The sequence below is a fragment of the Theropithecus gelada genome, chromosome 13 (genome assembly GCF_003255815.1).
Source record: "Theropithecus gelada isolate Dixy chromosome 13, Tgel_1.0, whole genome shotgun sequence".
NCBI lineage: Eukaryota > Metazoa > Chordata > Mammalia > Primates > Cercopithecidae > Theropithecus > Theropithecus gelada.
In genome coordinates, this window is record NC_037681.1 from 88,774,885 (window position 1) to 88,791,503 (window position 16,619).

At 45.3% G+C, this 16,619-nt stretch overlaps 1 pseudogene; it reads left to right on the forward strand.

Annotated features, from left to right (window-relative positions):
• The first annotated feature begins 3,341 nt into the window (after positions 1 to 3,341).
• LOC112604752 lies at positions 3,342 to 3,520 on the forward strand (annotated as a pseudogene).
• The last annotated feature ends 13,099 nt before the right edge of the window (positions 3,521 to 16,619 follow it).

Sequence of the window (16,619 nt, forward strand, 5' to 3'; positions counted from 1 at the left end):
CAACATAGGGAGATCCTGTCTATACAAAAAATAAAAAATTAGCTGTGCATGGTGGCGCATGTCTGTAGTCCCAGCTACTCAGGAGGCTGAGATGAAAGGATTGCTTCAGCCTAAGAGGTGTTGCAGTGAGCCATGTTTGCACCACTGCACTCCAGCCTGGGAGACAGAATGAGACCCTGTCTCAAAAAACAAAACAAGGCCAGACATAGTGACTCACGTCTGTAATCCCAACACTTTGGGAGGCTGAGGCGGGTGGATCACTTGAGGTCAGGAGTTCGAGACCAGCCTGGCCAACATAGTGAAATCCCATCTCTACTAAAAATACGGGGGAAAAAAAAATAGCTGCATGTAGTGGCACGCTCCTGTAGTCCCAGCTACTTGGGAGGCTGAGGCAGGATAATTGCCTGAAGCTGGGAGGCGGAAGTTGCAGTGAGTGGAGATCGAGTCACTGCTCTCCAGCCTGTGTGACAGAGCAAGACTCCATCTCAAAAAACAAAACAAAATAAACACACACATATACTTGCTCTAAGTGTTCTTTCTTGTCTGATCAGGCTGGTCTCCTCTTAACAATGGCTCTTGAGATTTGCAGGAGGCTCTGTCTTTTCAGAGAGCTTATGCAGACCTTATCCTGTTTGATTGGCAGACTCTCTATCGCCCGTTTTTCGGGTTACAGGTAGAGGCCTGCAAAGGTTGAATGACTTGTCCAAAGATCTAGAGCTCATGAAGAGCTGGGCTGGGACTGAGTCCTCCAAAGGCATCTGCTGTTCTTGCCTGCCCAGTGTCAGTTCCCCTTCTCATGGTGGCAGCCTGACTTTGCTGTGGGAACTACCTCAATACCCTCTCTGTTGTTTGAAATTTGTGGGCTGATGATTGGGCCTGAATAATGAGAGCACCCATCCTCCCTGACTGTCACAATTAGCTCAAGGATGGGCTGGTGACCCAGCCAGGCCCATGAGCCTCAATCCCAAGGCCTTTGCAGGAACTGATGGAGGGGAAATTGTTCTCTGCCCACTGGGGTTGTTCAGCTGGGATGATATACACCCAGTCACTTTTGCCACCATGGAGGGAAAGCCTGCCTGAGAATACAGTCAACCCAGAGGAAAGAGATCCAAGACTCTAACAGACACTGCCCTGGAAGCATGATCTGAGCTTTTCGTGTTTCATTCAGCATGCCAGAAGGTAATTTATCCCTGCACTTCATGGTTTCACACCTCCTCTTTTTGTATTAACTCAATGTGAGTTGGGTTCCTGTGTCTCGAAGCCAAAAAGTCATTACTGACACAATCACAGCCTCTTTCTCTGTGATCAGCGTCTCTCTTTCTCCCAACATGCCACATGCACTCCCATCATCAACATCTTCACTCCAAGTGATCTCCCCTGGCCTGTCCCACCATCCCTCCACCCCAGGCCAAGGCTTCTTCCCCCTCTGTCCAGCCTTCCTTAGCTTCCGCGTCCTGCACTGCTCTGCCCCCTTCTTGATTTCTGTATATGTTGGAACCACACAATTTAACACTTAATGCCACAGTTGTTGGCTCTTGTTTCCATATGTTGCTCTTGTCTCTTCGATTAAGTTTTAAGTTCTTCAAAATCAGAGATTGTTTCCCACCCTTCTGCAGATCCTGAAGTAATGTTGGGAAATAGTAACTAAATTTGTGTTGAGCACATCCTGTGCACCAGACACAAGCCTAAGACCACTATGTGCACTAATCATTAAATCCTCACAACAAATCTGTGAGGTAACTATGATCATTACCCCTATTTTACAGATGAGGAAATCAAGGCATAAAACGGTTGAGGAACTTCCTCAACAGGCTAGGAAGTGGTAGAATTAGGATTTTAACTCAGGCATTCTGGGCTTCAGAGCCCAGACTTAATTATTACACTACACAGCTTCTTAATCCATCTTTGATAAATATCAATTGATTGAACATACAGAATTGCAGAGTTACACCAAACCTAAAGCAGTAGGTGGTAGCCTCTAGGGAGTCACTCTGATCATCTGAAACGTTTTGTACCCTTCTAGAAATTGCATGTGCATACACACACACACACACACACACACACACACACACACATGCACCCCTGACAGAAGGAAGAGTGGTAACTAGAAGCCCTGATTCTGGGGCTGCTTTGCTGTCTTCACCCTAAACTTCAGTCCTTTGTCATGATTAGGCATTGGGAAAAGCATGAGAAAGATGTTGTCTTCACTCTCCAAAAGCTTGACTTCAGAGTAAGGCTAGAAGCTGACCTGAGCAGCAAAGAAATTTGCTTTCAATGCCTCCTGCCTCCCTATTCTGTAGCATTCACAGGGCAGTAAGCATTCATCATGTCTGTCTGCCCAGCATCCACTTCCCTCACTCTCATGACAGTGCTTTGATTTCCCTTTGGGGGACCAGCATTCCCCCATTGCGTGCAATGATATTGGACAGTCAACCAAGTGTCCACCCTCCCCCGGCCAAGGAGTAAGTACATGACCCACAAGAGCCACCTGGCCTCTGCCCTGGGAATTTGAGCAGCACAAGGAGGAAATTCAGTTGGAGGTAATTCAAAGACGTAGAGCATGAGTGCCCATCTGCCACACCGAACTCCTGAGCTTCTTTGCTTTCTTTCCTGTCCAAAACCTGAATCTTGAGCTTTCTCCTCAGTTCCACATGCTACCCGAGGTGGCTTTATAAATGCCAACCTGGCAAGGTTGAATTACATTTCCCAGAATTCGCTTTCCTGTATGTTTCCAGTTAGGGTGGGCCATGTAGAAGCTCCTGGTGTGAGATTTGCAGGGTGGAAGTGAAGTGGCAGCAGTTTTTGTAGCTTGCACACCTTGTCACTTTCCACTGGCTCACCGCGTCAGCAGGAGGCAGGGGCTGGGCCTGTAGCTGCTCTACCCTTCTCAGGATCCTCCTTCAGCTTTCCCGACTTCTGAGCCAGACAGGTCTGCTGAGCTCTGTGATGAAGGATCCTGACTTCTGCAGGAGACCCATGCCACCCAAATCAGAGGCACGGTTTCAGTCCCTCCTCACGGTCTCCAGCGGGTGGTTTCCAGCTTGTTCTTGTTCACCGCATCTCTCTGACCCAGCTGCCTGCCCTGCGGACTGCAAGTTCAGCATCAGACCCGAGGGCAAGAGCCTTACAGAGACTGCGTCAGCAGCTCCCACGGATGGGTAAGATCAAATCCTGGTAAGAAGTCCCTAGTGCTGATTCCTGTTACGCTGCTTCCTGGAAGGCAGTGCCATGTGGAACCTCTAAACTACAGCATTCGGAGCTCCAGGAAGGGAAAATTTCAAGTCAAATAGAATTCTATACACCATGTCTTTGGAACCTTCAGCCCTCAAGATTCCAACATCATGACCTCAGTTTCAACACAGTTGTCCTTAGTTCTCATGTCACGCCTTTGATGCTGCCTGTTGTCGAAGCAGTAGAAGCCAACGATGCAATCACTCTCTTGATAGGTGTGGTTCTCAGCATTACAGGCATCTATGCTTGCTTGAAGGTATATGCAGAAAAGAGATATGGACAGATGTGACTTTGAAGGGCTTACTGAATCAAACCTCACCCTGAAAACCTTTGTGCTATTGAGGCTAAACCTGAGCTTTGGTGTCTGACAGTTTCCAAGAATCAGTAAATAAGGGAGTTTTACATTCTTCATTGTTTCCCCGAAATGGGAACAAACAGATACATATATAAAAATTTTAAAAAATGTTTTCTTTACAACAAATAATGTGCAGAAAAAAGGCAGCCTATAATTTGTATTTGCTGTTTAGAAAGGAAGTCAAAGAAGTAAGATGGCTGAAATTGACACAAGTAATATTTCATAGTTTTAGACTTCTCAAAGCATGTGAAATAGGAAGAAGGAAGTTCTTGCCCAGAATCTTAGGAAACCATCACTGTTCAGTTATAATCGCTGCCTCCTGATTCGTTGAGGAGTCTTTTCTCCATATTTTTATTAGATTTTTGTTTTGTTGTCTTTCGAGGTAATATTGTATTTAAATATCAGATAGTCAGCCAAAAAGGGAAACTTCTATCTCTGGGGAAAAAAATGTTTAGAAAAATGTATTTAAGGGCTATGCACGGTGGCTCACACCTGTAATCCCAGCACTTTGGGAGGCTGAGGCGGGCAGATCACGAGGTCACGAGATTGAGATCATCCTGGTTAACACGACGAAACCCTGTCTCTACTAAAAATACAAAAAAAAAAAAAAATTAGCCGAGCGTGGTGGCAGGTGCCTGTAGTACCAGCTACACAGAAGGTTGAGGCAGGAGAATGGCTTGAACCTGGGAGGCGGAGGTTGCAGTGAGCCGGGATCGTGCCACTGCACTCCAGCCTGGGTAACAGAGCGAGACTCCATCCCAAAAAAAAAAAAAAGAAAAATGTATTCAGTGTATCTAATATTGAAATGAAATGCAGAAAAGATTTAATATTTAAAAAAAAAAAAAAAAACACTATAGGCCGGGCACAGTGGCTCATGCCTGTAATCCCAGCACTTTGGGAAGCCAAGGTGGGTGGATCATGAGCTCAGGAGTTCAAGACCATCCTGGCCAACATGGTGAAACCCCGTCTCTACTAAAAATACAATAATTAGCTGGGCATGGTGGCATACACCTGTAATCTCAGCTACTCGGGAGGCTGAGGCAGGAGAATTGCTTGAACTGGGACCCGGATCTGAGAGGTGGAACTTGCAGTGAGCCGAGATTGCACCACTGCACCACTCCAGCCTGGGCTACAGAGCAAGACCCCATCTCAAAAAATAAAAATAAAAAAATAAAAATAAATAATTTAAAAAAACAGAAAAAACACTATAGACATTGACATAGAAAAGAGATTTAATGTTAAGAAAACAACTTTATATTAACTGAGTAACATCCTCCTGATGAGAAGTACTATAGTAAATACCCATTATGTTATTAAAAAAAAAAAAAAAAAGAAAGAGGCCGGTTGCGGTGGCTCACACCTGTAATCCCAGCACTTTGGGCAGCCAAGGTGGGTGGATCACTTGAGGTCAGGAGTTTGAGACCAGCCTGGCCAACATGGTGAAACCCCATCTCTACTAAAAATACAAAAATTAGCCAGGGGTGCTGGCACATGCCTGTAATCACAGCTACTTGGGAGGCTGAGGCAGGAGAATTGCTTGAACCTGGGAGGTGGAGGTTGCAGTGAGCCAAGATGGCGCCATTGCATTTCAGCCTGGGTGAAGAAGCAAGACTCTGCCTAAAAAAAAAAAAAAAAAAAAGAAAGAAAGAAAAGAAAAGAAAAAGAAATCCCTAGTGCTTTGCTTCTCTAATTGATATCTGACTAATTTACTACCCTAAATCTTCCTAAGAGTCCTCTTCCATGTAAGTTATTCAGAGTCTATTTCTGTTGCTTGCAGCCAAAAAATTCCAACTGTACACATTCCATAATATATAAGAAAATACTTACAAATTATAAAGCACCACATACACGCATGTTCCAATTACATTTGTTAGTACAGACTATGCTGGAAATATGAAGTCTTGGATCAGACAGACAGATTCAAAACCGAATGCTGCCAGGTCATAGTTGCATGTCTTTGGACAGTTACTTACTTTTACTGAGCCTGTTTCGCCTCTTTAAAAATTTTTACAAGTGAGTAGCTAGTAGTTAGGATTAGGTGTCTGCTATGGTTTAGATATGGTTGGTTTAGATATGGTTGCAACCAAAGCTCATGTTGCAATTTGAGCCCTGATGCGGTGCTGTTGGGGTATTGGGTCCAGTGGGAAGTGTCTGGGTGATAGCGGTGGATCCCTCATAAATGGCTTGGTGCTCTTCTCCCAGTAGTGAGCTCTGTCTCTTGTGAGACTGAATTAGTTCTCATGCGGATGGAATCATTCCCCTGAGAGTGGGTTGTTATAAAGTCAGGAGCCCTTCGGCTTTCCCTCTCTTCTCGTGTGTCTGCTTCCCCTTTGACCTTCTCCACCATCTTGGGAGGCAGCATGAATAAGGGCCCTCACCAGAAAGCAGGGCTGTGTCCTCGAACTTCTCAGCCAGCAGCACTATGAGCTAAATAAACGTCTTTCTTTTATAAATTATCCAGCCTCAGGTATTCTTTAATAGCATCACAAAATGGAGGAAGACAGTCATCCACGCATACAAGGCAAAGCCTAACCTCTCATTGGCTTAAACAAGAAACAAGTATTTTTGTCTATTGTCAAAGTTGTCAAGGTAAACAGCCTCGGGCAGGTATGGTGGCTCCCAAATCACCAGCGACAGACTCCTTATGCTTTTGTTTTTACCCCTCTGGACAATAGGCCCATCTTCATGCTCCACAGTGTCCACACCTTGCTGATAGGGAGACTGGGAAATATAGTCTTTATTCTGTGCTGTGATTAAAATGGGCTCCTGTTGTTGAGGTGAGAGGGGAGAGTGGACATGGGGAGGCAACCTGCTGCTCTGCTGCCACGGAGACAGTAACAGGCTGTGGCGAGAGTGTGGAAATCCCTTCCCTCTCCTCCCCTTTCAGGCTCCTGTGCTCTCTCCCTGTTCTCCCCAGCACCCTTCCAAATGCCAATATTCACTGTGACAACAGTTTGTGATAGGACTTTCATCCTTAAGCCCAAGTAGCAAAATAAAGGGAAAAAGTGCTCTGACAACCTCTACTTCTATACAAAAATGGTGAGGTTAAGAGTTTATTATCATGCCTGTAATCCTAGCACTTTGGGAGGCCAAGGCTGGTGGATCACCTGAGGTTAGGAATTCAAGACCAGCCTGGCCAACATGGTGAAACCCCATCTCTACTAAAAATACAAAAATTAGCCGGACATGGTGGCTAACACCTGTAATCCCGGCTACTCGAGAGGCTGAGGCAGGAGCATCACTTGAACCGGGGTAGTGGAGGTTGGAGTGAGCTGAGATCATGCCACTGCACTCCAGCCTGGGCAACACAGTGACTCCATCTCAAAACAACAACAACAAACGATAGCACTTACCCCAGAGTTTTGTGGTGGGGATTTAAAAATATAACATATGAGAAACAATATAGTAAGCGCTCCACAAATATTAGCAGCTATTATTATTACTCTTATTGTCAACATTATCATGTTCAAAAGGTGATCCTGATCAAGACTCTAGAGACAGGCCACTTGTTTCCCTCTGAGTTTACTCCTCACTGCCTTCTTTTTCTTTTCCTTTTTTTGGAGATGGAGTCTCACTCTGTCATCCGGGCTGGAGTGCAGTGGCGTGATCTTGGCTCACTGCAACCTCTGCCTCCCAGGTTCAAGCGATTCTCCTGCCTCAGCCTCCTGAGTAGCTGGGACTACAGGCATGTGCCACCACATGCAGCTAATTTTTTGTATGAGATGGGGTTTCACCATGTTGGCCAGGCTGGTCTCAAACTCCTGGCCTCAAGTGATCCACCTGCCTTGGCCTCCCAAAGTGATGGGATTACAGGCGTGAGCCACCACGCCTGGCATACACTGCTTTCTTTAGCTTCCGTAACCTCAACAGTGAGCAAGAAAATAAGGCTTCTGACATTCTTCCTAGGAAGCTTCATGGAGCAGATTATAAAACATGCCCTAAGTGGCCCATAGTGCATTCGTGGGGACTGTGGCCATCAGGACTCCCCTAGCTGAGGCTTCTCTGTCTGTTTTCTTAGGGCCCGTTAGCCTACGAGCTCTTAGGAGTGCAGGAAGACCCTCTCTTTCCCCCTGGGTGGTAACAAAATTTCCCCTGGTCCCTCGTTCCTGAGCCCTAGTTCAGTCCCTGTGCCGTGCTGGCCAGGTCAGTGCTCAACAGGATTCCAAACCTGTTGGCTGCAAGCACAGACCCCCTCTGAGTGTGAATGTTATCTCTCACCAGATAAGGCAGGTGCTCAGCCCAGATCAAACACTTGTTTATCTACAGGGTGGTGAGAGCCAAAACTCTGCTTCTGTTTCTCCCTGGGGGTTTATTTGCTTACCCTTATCACCTCTGAGCAGTGGTGTTGTTTGCATAGAGTTCTCGGTTTCTGGCTTGTTAAATTGAGAGGCACCCCAGCTTCTTGGAGGGATTGGAGTGTTGAGCGACTCCTCAGGGAGGTGCAGGAGAACAGCACTGGATGACGGGTCAGGAGATGAGGGTCTGCGTCCGTCTTCAAATGCAGAAATTGAGAGCAGAGTTCTCGAAGGCCTCTTCCAGCACTGACGTTTTTCTGACCATGAAAGCCTTGGGCGTGATAAAGAAGAAAAGTTGAAGACTTAAAAGGAGGAAGTGTGAGTGTCTTCAGCCTCCTGTGTGAGGGAGAACTGTGAGTCTCTTTTGACCACAGTTTATTTTGTGTTGCTTCTTTTAGCTGCATGGTCCATAAGCCAAAGGTGAGCAGGTGGAGGGCTGCTACTCACTAACTTGGTAGTGCAGAAATAGCTTTTAAAAACAGTGGCTATATGGCTGGGCACGGTGGTTCATGCCTGTAATCCAAGGCAGGCAGATCACCTGAGGTCGGGAGTTCGAGACCAGTCTGACCAACACAGAGAAACCCCGTCTCTCCCAAAAATGCAAAATTAGCCGGGCATGGTGGCGGATGCCTGTAATCCCAGCTACTCGGGAGGCTGAGGCAGGAGAACTGCTTGAACCTGGGAGGCAGAGGTTGCATTGAGCCGAGATTGCGCCATTGCACTCCAGCCTGGGCAACAAGAGTAAAACTCCGTGTCAAAAAAAAAAAAAAGTAGCTATATCCCACGTGAATCTGGAAAGCAAAGAAGATGGGGAGAAATTCTAAAATTCCTGCAGGAAGTTTAGTGATGGTATAAAGAAGTCCTTACTCTGAGAAATACTTCATTAAAATCAGAACTTACAGAATAAATGGTTGGTGGAAGATAGAGGCATGTACTATTTACTTTACAAAATAGTTCCTCACTTTATAAAAAGCCAAATATTTTCTCTTGGAAGTCAGCCTTGTGATGCTACCAGTAAGACTGAATCTATAATAAAGCTAACGATCCAACTTTTGGTTAAAAAACCCATTCTGCAAAAACAAGCATAGGCATGCTATGCAGTGCTGTTATATACGAAGTGGGTTTTTTTCATAAACACAATCACATTTTTTATTGGAAGCCATTTCTGTAAGATAATGTTTTTCTCAAGGTCCAATTTGGCTTGCGTGCCTCCTGGGAATTAAAAAAGGACAGATTTTTCCAGCCGCATTTGAAAGACAAATTCCGTGTCCTTGTGATGAAAGGTCTGCAATGCCCACATCTCCCACAAGGGGGCAGCGCACCACTGGGTCTTCAGTTACAAGGACGGCCTGGGGTTCCGAACGCGCGGCTGGAGGAGGGCCTCCTTCACAGAGGAAGAAAATCCACTGCAAGTCGAGAAGAGGCGGACCTGATGTACCACGACATAATTGAATTTCATGGCTCACGAACTCTGTGTATTTGCCAGAAACTTTTGGGCTGTTCTCATTCAAAAAAGGATGAAATCATTTTGTGTGTTGAACAGTCCTTAGACATTCCCAGAAAAAAATATATATATATTTTTTCATGTATATATACAAAGTGTATCCAGCTAAATCACAAGCAAAAGTGATTTTAAGCAGGTACCAAGACACGCCGGATCATAAAGACACTGTTCCCCCTTCAAGCTCCTTTGGTGAGTTTATGGACACGCATGAGGTAAGCTGCGCCGTTCATGTTCTACTGCGTGTGACTTTGTACTGACCTTGAGTGGAAAAGGTATTTGGGATTCGAAAAAAGTTATTAAGTAAAAATAAATTCGCAAGAAAAGAAATGTAGTATGAAAGATCCATTTGAGTGTTTAGGGGGAGTTTTCCTTTCCTATTTTTGTACTGGGCTGGGCTTTCATTGATGCACATAAAGGATAATAAAAGTAACTTAAAAAACCAAGGGATTCCACGGTGTCTGGTTTACAACAGCTGATGGAGAAGATACAATTGCCAAAAAGGAGTATTGGGTGCCAGGACCCAGCTCTGGCCTAAAGAAGCACGCATTGGTCGCGCCCTAGTTGTCACCTCATGGGAGGAGCAGCCAGGAGGGCTGTGTTTGACGGCTCTGTCAGGCCACAGCAGAATCCAGCTACCCCTCCCAACATCCATTTCCCTGCTTCCTCAGTACCAGAACTCCCAAACGCTGGCCGGGTATATGATTGCACACAATCAGGTTTATTCTTCTCAGTCTCACTGTGATAGGTGTGAACACAGGACCAAATCATGATCAATGGATATAAGCAAAAGTGTTCTTCAAAGTGGCAAGATGTTCTTTTTCTTACTTTTCCTACTTTTCTGCTGTCTGGAATGTGGATGTGATGGTTCAACTGGAACAGGCACACTGTTCCATGAGAATGGCGGGGGAAGAAGACACAGGGCAGCAGGTCCCTGGTCACTGTGGAGCCACTAGAGCAGCCCAGACTGCTTACCTAGATTTTGATGAGAGACATAAAAAAAAAAAAGGTATATTTTGGGTTTTCAGTTACTTGCAGCTCAACCTAACCCTAATCAATAACAATGCCTTCAGAAAACAGGCCAGGGGTTCAGATGGACTTTTTTTTCTAATTACTTATCATTTTAATCACCAATCAACATTTTCATTTATTTATTTATTTATTTGTTTTTGAGACAGGGTCTCTCATTTTGCTCAGACTGGAGTGCAGTGGCACGGTCACCACTCACTGCAGCTTCAACCTCCTGGGCTCAAGTGATCCTCCTGCCTCAGCCTCCCAAGCAGCTGGGACTATAAGCTGTGGTACCACACCCAGCTACTTTTTTAAAAAAAATTTTCTGTAGAGACAAGTGTCTCACTATGTTGCCCAGGCTGGTCTTGAACTCCTGGCCTCCCAAAGTGCTAGGATTACAAGCATAAGCCACTGTGCCTGGCCCAACATTTATTAAATGTTGTATAAAGGGGCCAGGGGCAGTGGCTCATGCTTATAATTCCAGCACTTTGGGAGGCCAAGGCAGGCAGATCACTTGAGGTGAGGAGTTTGAGACTAGCCTGGCCAACATGGCAAAACCCCATCCCTACTAAAAATAAAAAAATTAGCTGCGCGTGGTGGCACATGCCTGTAATCCCAGCTACTTGGGAGCCTGAGGTGGGAGAAGTGCTTGAACCCAGGAGGCGGAGGTTGCGGTGAGCTGAGATCATGCCACTGCACTCTTCCTGGGTGACACAGTGAGACTCAATCTCAATTAAAATTTTTTAAAAAAAGTGTTGTATAAAGGGTATTGCTGAGTGATCTGGTTTTAAGTTGGCTTAGGGATAGAGCTGGATCAGAACACCATAAGCAAAGCTCAGTTGTTAAAGAATACTTCATAAAATTGATCCATGACTATATAAATGCAGCTGTATTTGGTCACAGCCCGTTTACCTAGAATCTCCTCTTATGCTCTAAGTTAAAAACACAAAATCCTGTTCCTTCATTCAAGCTTGATGTTTGATGTAAAATATACAAAACCTATGGACAACTGCATTCATGGCCATGGCACTGTGAGGATAATCTGCATCTGCTTCCTCTGTGCTGTTCTACTAACAACCATTTTTCTGGTTCTGGAGTTGAGGACAAGGGTTTAGCCTCTAGATCCCTACACAGTGACAAAGATTCACAGAGTTTTCATACTGCCACTTGTTCATCCTAAACCTGGTAGGGAAAACTGATGGTTAAAGAATTTCTCACCACTCCAGGCAATATGCAGGTACTTAGGGTGGAATAACAGAGGACATTGTCCTAGCAGCTCTGAGTCCTCAGCTGGTTGGACATGGGACAGGACTTCTGTCAGCAGGTCCTGATAAGTCTGAGGGCAGCATGGGCCCAGTGCCCCCAAGCTCTCAGAAGAGCAGCATTAGGCCCCATTTTATTGGGACGGCTGGGTATGGCCCTGAGAATGGTGCCTGGCAGTCTAGTCTCATCCAAAGCAGGGAGGTGGGGCTCCACAACACAGTGAGAGTGGCCAGACATTCAGAGATAGAGGCTTCCTGGGTAAGTGTAACCAACCCGCCTTTTAAAAAACATAGCTAACAGATGCTGACGCCGCCAGGAGCCCAGTACTACCAGCCATGGTCATCTCCACCGTGTTCTTCAAAATCGCCATTGACGGTGAGCCCTCGGGCCGCATCTCCATCGAGCTGTTTGCAGACAATATTTCAAAGACAGCAGAAAACTTCTGTGCTCTGAGCACTGGAGAGAAAGGATTTGGGTATAAGGGTTCCTGCTTTCACAGAATTATTCCAGGGTCTATGTGTCAGGGTGGTGACTTCACACACCATAATGGCACCGGTCCATCTATGGGGAGAAATTTGATGACGAGAACTTCATCCTAGAACACAGAGGTTCTGGCATCTTGTCCATAGCAAATGCTGGGCCCAACACAGACGGTTCCCAGTTTTTCATCTGCACTGCCAAGACTGAGTGGTTGGATGGCGAGCATGTGGTCTTTGGCAAGGTGAAAGAAGGCATGAAGATTGTGGAGGCCATGGAGCGCTCTCGGTCCAGGAACGGCAAGACCAGCAAGATCACCATTGCTGACTGTGGACATCTCTAATCAGTGTGACTCATGTTTTGTCTTAACCACCAGACCATTCCTTCTATAGCTCAGGAGAGCACCCTTCCACCCCACTTGCTCATAGTATCCTAGAATCTTTGTGCTCTTGCTGCAGTTCCATGCTTTCCTTTTTTTTTTTTTTTTTTTTTTGAGACGGAGTCTCGCTCTGTGGCCCAGGCTGGAGTGCAGTGGCCAGATCTCAGCTCACTGCAAGCTCCGCCTCCCGGGTTCACGTCATTCTCCTGCCTCAGCCTCCTGAGTAGCTGGGACTACAGGCGCCCGCCACCTCGCCCGGCTAGTTTTTTTTTGTATTTTTTAGTAGAGACGGGGTTTCACCGTGTCAGTCAGGATGGTCTCGATCTCCTGACCTCGTGATCCGCCCGTCTCGGCCTCCCAAAGTGCTGGGATTACAGGCTTGAGCCACTGCGCCCGGCCCTCCATGCTTTCCTTATTCCCTTCCATGCCTTCCTTATTCCCTTCCATGCCTAGCTGGATGAATTGCAGAGTTAAGTTTATGATTATGAAATAAAAACTAAATAATAACAACAGCAACAAAAACATAGCTAAAAGCCAATTGCCCACATATTTTTCAAACGAGCCATAGCACCTGATTGCAGACTGCTATGTTATAATCAGGTTGCACAAGCCAGCTTCATATCTGAAGCCTGCATGTCTCACTTACTTTAGAGGACAGTCTGGTGGTCAAAAGAAAAAAAAAAAAAGTCATTACAAAGTAGCATTTCCCTGGAAGGTTCCCCGCCACTCCCATGAGAATTATTCCAGAAATCCCTTACTAAAACAGTCTACAATTTACCACCACACCCAGCAAAGTTAAAGAATGGAAACATATTTGCAGTAAAAAGTGCACAATAGCCTAGAGCTTCATGGTTCTGAGACTGGTTTTTTTTTTTTTTTTAGGCTTCACTAAGGCCTGGATGCATTATTCTAAATACTGTCAACACCTGTCTCTAATTCCACTCTCACAGAAAGACTTCAAAACAATTACACAGAATCTCAGATAAATGGACATGAAGAAGGTTCTCAGTTGGCAAACCCAGGCATTTTGGCACCTAAGGGTTCATCCCTCACTACATATGAATGAAGCGCCATTTTGGTTTTTGCATCAGTTTGGTTTATAAGGTCTAGTGCTGGAGAGCCTCATTATTTCCTGGCATACTGAAACACAAAGCCACGGGCTGGGGGAGAGGGGTGTCCAGTGACTCCTGGTCCAGGAGGCTACCTGTTTTTCACTCTGTAGATTCAGGAGAGTAAATACTTTTTATCTCACTTGCCAGCAGTTGGTAGTGGCTCCTAGCAGAGTGTCATAAAGCTTGTGAGGCTCAGGGAGAATGAGTGGCATGATTGATTAGTCGTGTCTGCAACAAATTAGGGGCAGGGAGGGGTGTATGTCGATGGGTGGAATAGGAGTATCTGCATTTGAAGCAATGCATTTCATCAATTTGAATGAGAACATCCTTCTGTCCATTCATGCATCTTTGAAATTAGGATGAATCTTATAATCACTGCACCAGATTGTCTTTTCTAAAATTAGCCACAGTATGTCAAAGTCTCACATGCTTTTTTTTTTTTCTTGAGACAGGGTCTCACTCTGTCGCACAGGCTGGAGTCCAGTGGCATGATCTCAGCTCACTACACGCCTTCACCTCCCAGGTTCAAGCAATTCTCCCACCTCAGCCTCCCAAGTAACTGGGATTACAGGGGTGTACGACCACGCCCAGCTAATTTTTGTATTTTTAGTGGAGACGGGGTTTCACCATGTTGGCCAGACTGGTCTCAAACTTCTGACCTCAGGTGATCCACCTGCCCTGGCATTCCAAAGTGCTGGGATTCCAGGCATGAGCCACCACAACCAGTTCACATGCTTTTTCGGAACCTAGTCAAGACCCCATCAAAAAGTAGAATTTACTTCATCTCCACAAAAAATTTTAAAAATGTAGCTGGGCGTGGCAGCACACACCTGTAGTCCCAGCTACTCTGGTAGCTGAGGTGGAAGGATTCCTTAAGCCCAGGTCGAGGCTGCAGTGAGCTATGATGGCACCACTGCACTCCAGCCTGGGCAGCATAGCAACAGAGTAAGACCTTGTCTCTCTCTCTTTCTCTTTCTCTCTCTCTCTCTCTCTCACACACACACACACAGAAAAAGGAAGTAGAATTTATGTCCTCTGCCCTTGAACTTGGGATAGGAGGTTGTGATTGCCTCAACTAATAGAGTGTGGCAAAGTGATGCTAAGTAAATTATGAAGCTAGGTCATTAATAAAACAAGATGGCTTCTGCCTGGTGTTTTCCTGGGATGCTCACCCTTGGAACCTGGCCACCATGCTCAGAAACCCTATGCCATGTGGTGAGCTCTGCCCCTGCTTCTCAGATCTGGTTGAGGTCCCAGCTAACAGCCAGCACCAACCTGCAAGTAGTATGAGTGAGTGCCATCTTGGAAGCAGGTCCACTAGCCTTTAGTAGAGCTGCCTGCCTCACGCTATCTGGAGCACAGATGAGGCTTCCTTGCTGAACCCTGCCCAAATCAGACTCCTAAGCAAAATAAATGATCGTTAGTATTATAAGATATGAAGGTCTGCAGTGGTTTGTTATACAGCAATAGACAACTGAAATAATCGTGGTCAGCCAGGCTGCAGTCTTGACAGTTGTCACTGCCTGCACGTATGTATACACAAAAACATGTTGAAGAAGCGTAAGTAAATTGAAAGAAATCCCCGAAGGCAATAGTGGAACATGTTTTAAAGAAATGCTACATACCAACATTTTTATGCACAAATGCCAATATTATTATTATTATTATTATTATTTTTTTTTTTTTTGAGATGGAGTCTCACTCTGTCGCCCAGGCTGGAGTGCAGTGGCCGGATCTTAGCTCACTGCAAGCTCCGCCTCCCGGGTTTACGCCATTCTCCTGCCTCAGCCTCCCGTGTAGCTGGGACTACAGGCGCCCGCCACCGCGCCCGGCTAGTTTTTTGTATTTTTTAGTAGAGGCGGGGTTTCACCGTGTTAGCCAGGATGGTCTCGATCTCCTGACCTCGTGATCCACCCGTCTCAGCCTCCCAAAGTGCTGGGATTACAGGCTTGAGCCACCGCGCCCGGCACAAACGACAATATTATAAGGAAAACCATGAACACTGATGGCTCTGAATTCAAAAAGTGATTTACAAGAATTAAACTCTGAATATGAAGGAATCCGAGGAATAGCATACCAAATTTATTTTGTATAAATTTTCCTCTATTTTAATTTTTTTATTTCCATAAGTTTGGGGGAAACAAGTGGTATTTGGGTACATGAGTAAGTTATTTAGTGGTGATTTGTGAGATTTTGGTGCGCCCATCACCCGAGCAGTATACACTGAACCTGATTTGTAGTCTCTTATCCCTCATCCCCTTCCCATCTTTCCCCAAGTCCCCAAAGCCCATTGTGTCATTCTTATGCCTCTGCATCCTCATAGCTTAGCTCCCACTTAGGAGAAATGCAATGTTTGGTTTTCCATTCCTGAGTTACTTTACTTAGGATAATAGTCTCCTGTATATATTTTTCTTTTTAAGGATGCACACAAGTGATACATAATGGAAAAAAAACTATGTGTAAATAAAAAGAACACTCAATTAATATAAGCAAACAGTAAGTGATAAAAAAAAAAAACCATTTTATCATAGTTTCATCATATCAGCCTAGCATCAGTGGTATCATCATATCAGCCTAGCATCAGCCTAGCATTAGATTTAATGAAATACAGGTGTTTATTGTTGTTGACTCTATTATATTACCAAATACAAGTGTCCTAGGAGAGATTTCCACAAATTTTCCATTTTTTCTTTGCAAATTAAGAAAAAGCAGACATAAACTTTTTAAAAGTTCAATTTAATTTTTACTTTCATAATTATATCCCATTGTTCTATAAAACATTGGGGCTGGGTGCGGTGGCTCACACCTGTAATCCCAACACTTTGGGAGGCTAAGGTGGGCGGATCATGAGGTCAGGAGTTCAAGACCAGCCTGGCCAACATGGCGAAACCCCATCTCTACTAAATATACAAAAATTAGCAGGACATGGTGGCACATGCCTGTAATCCCAGCTACTCGGGAGACTGAGGCAGGAGAATTGCTTGAACCCAGGAGG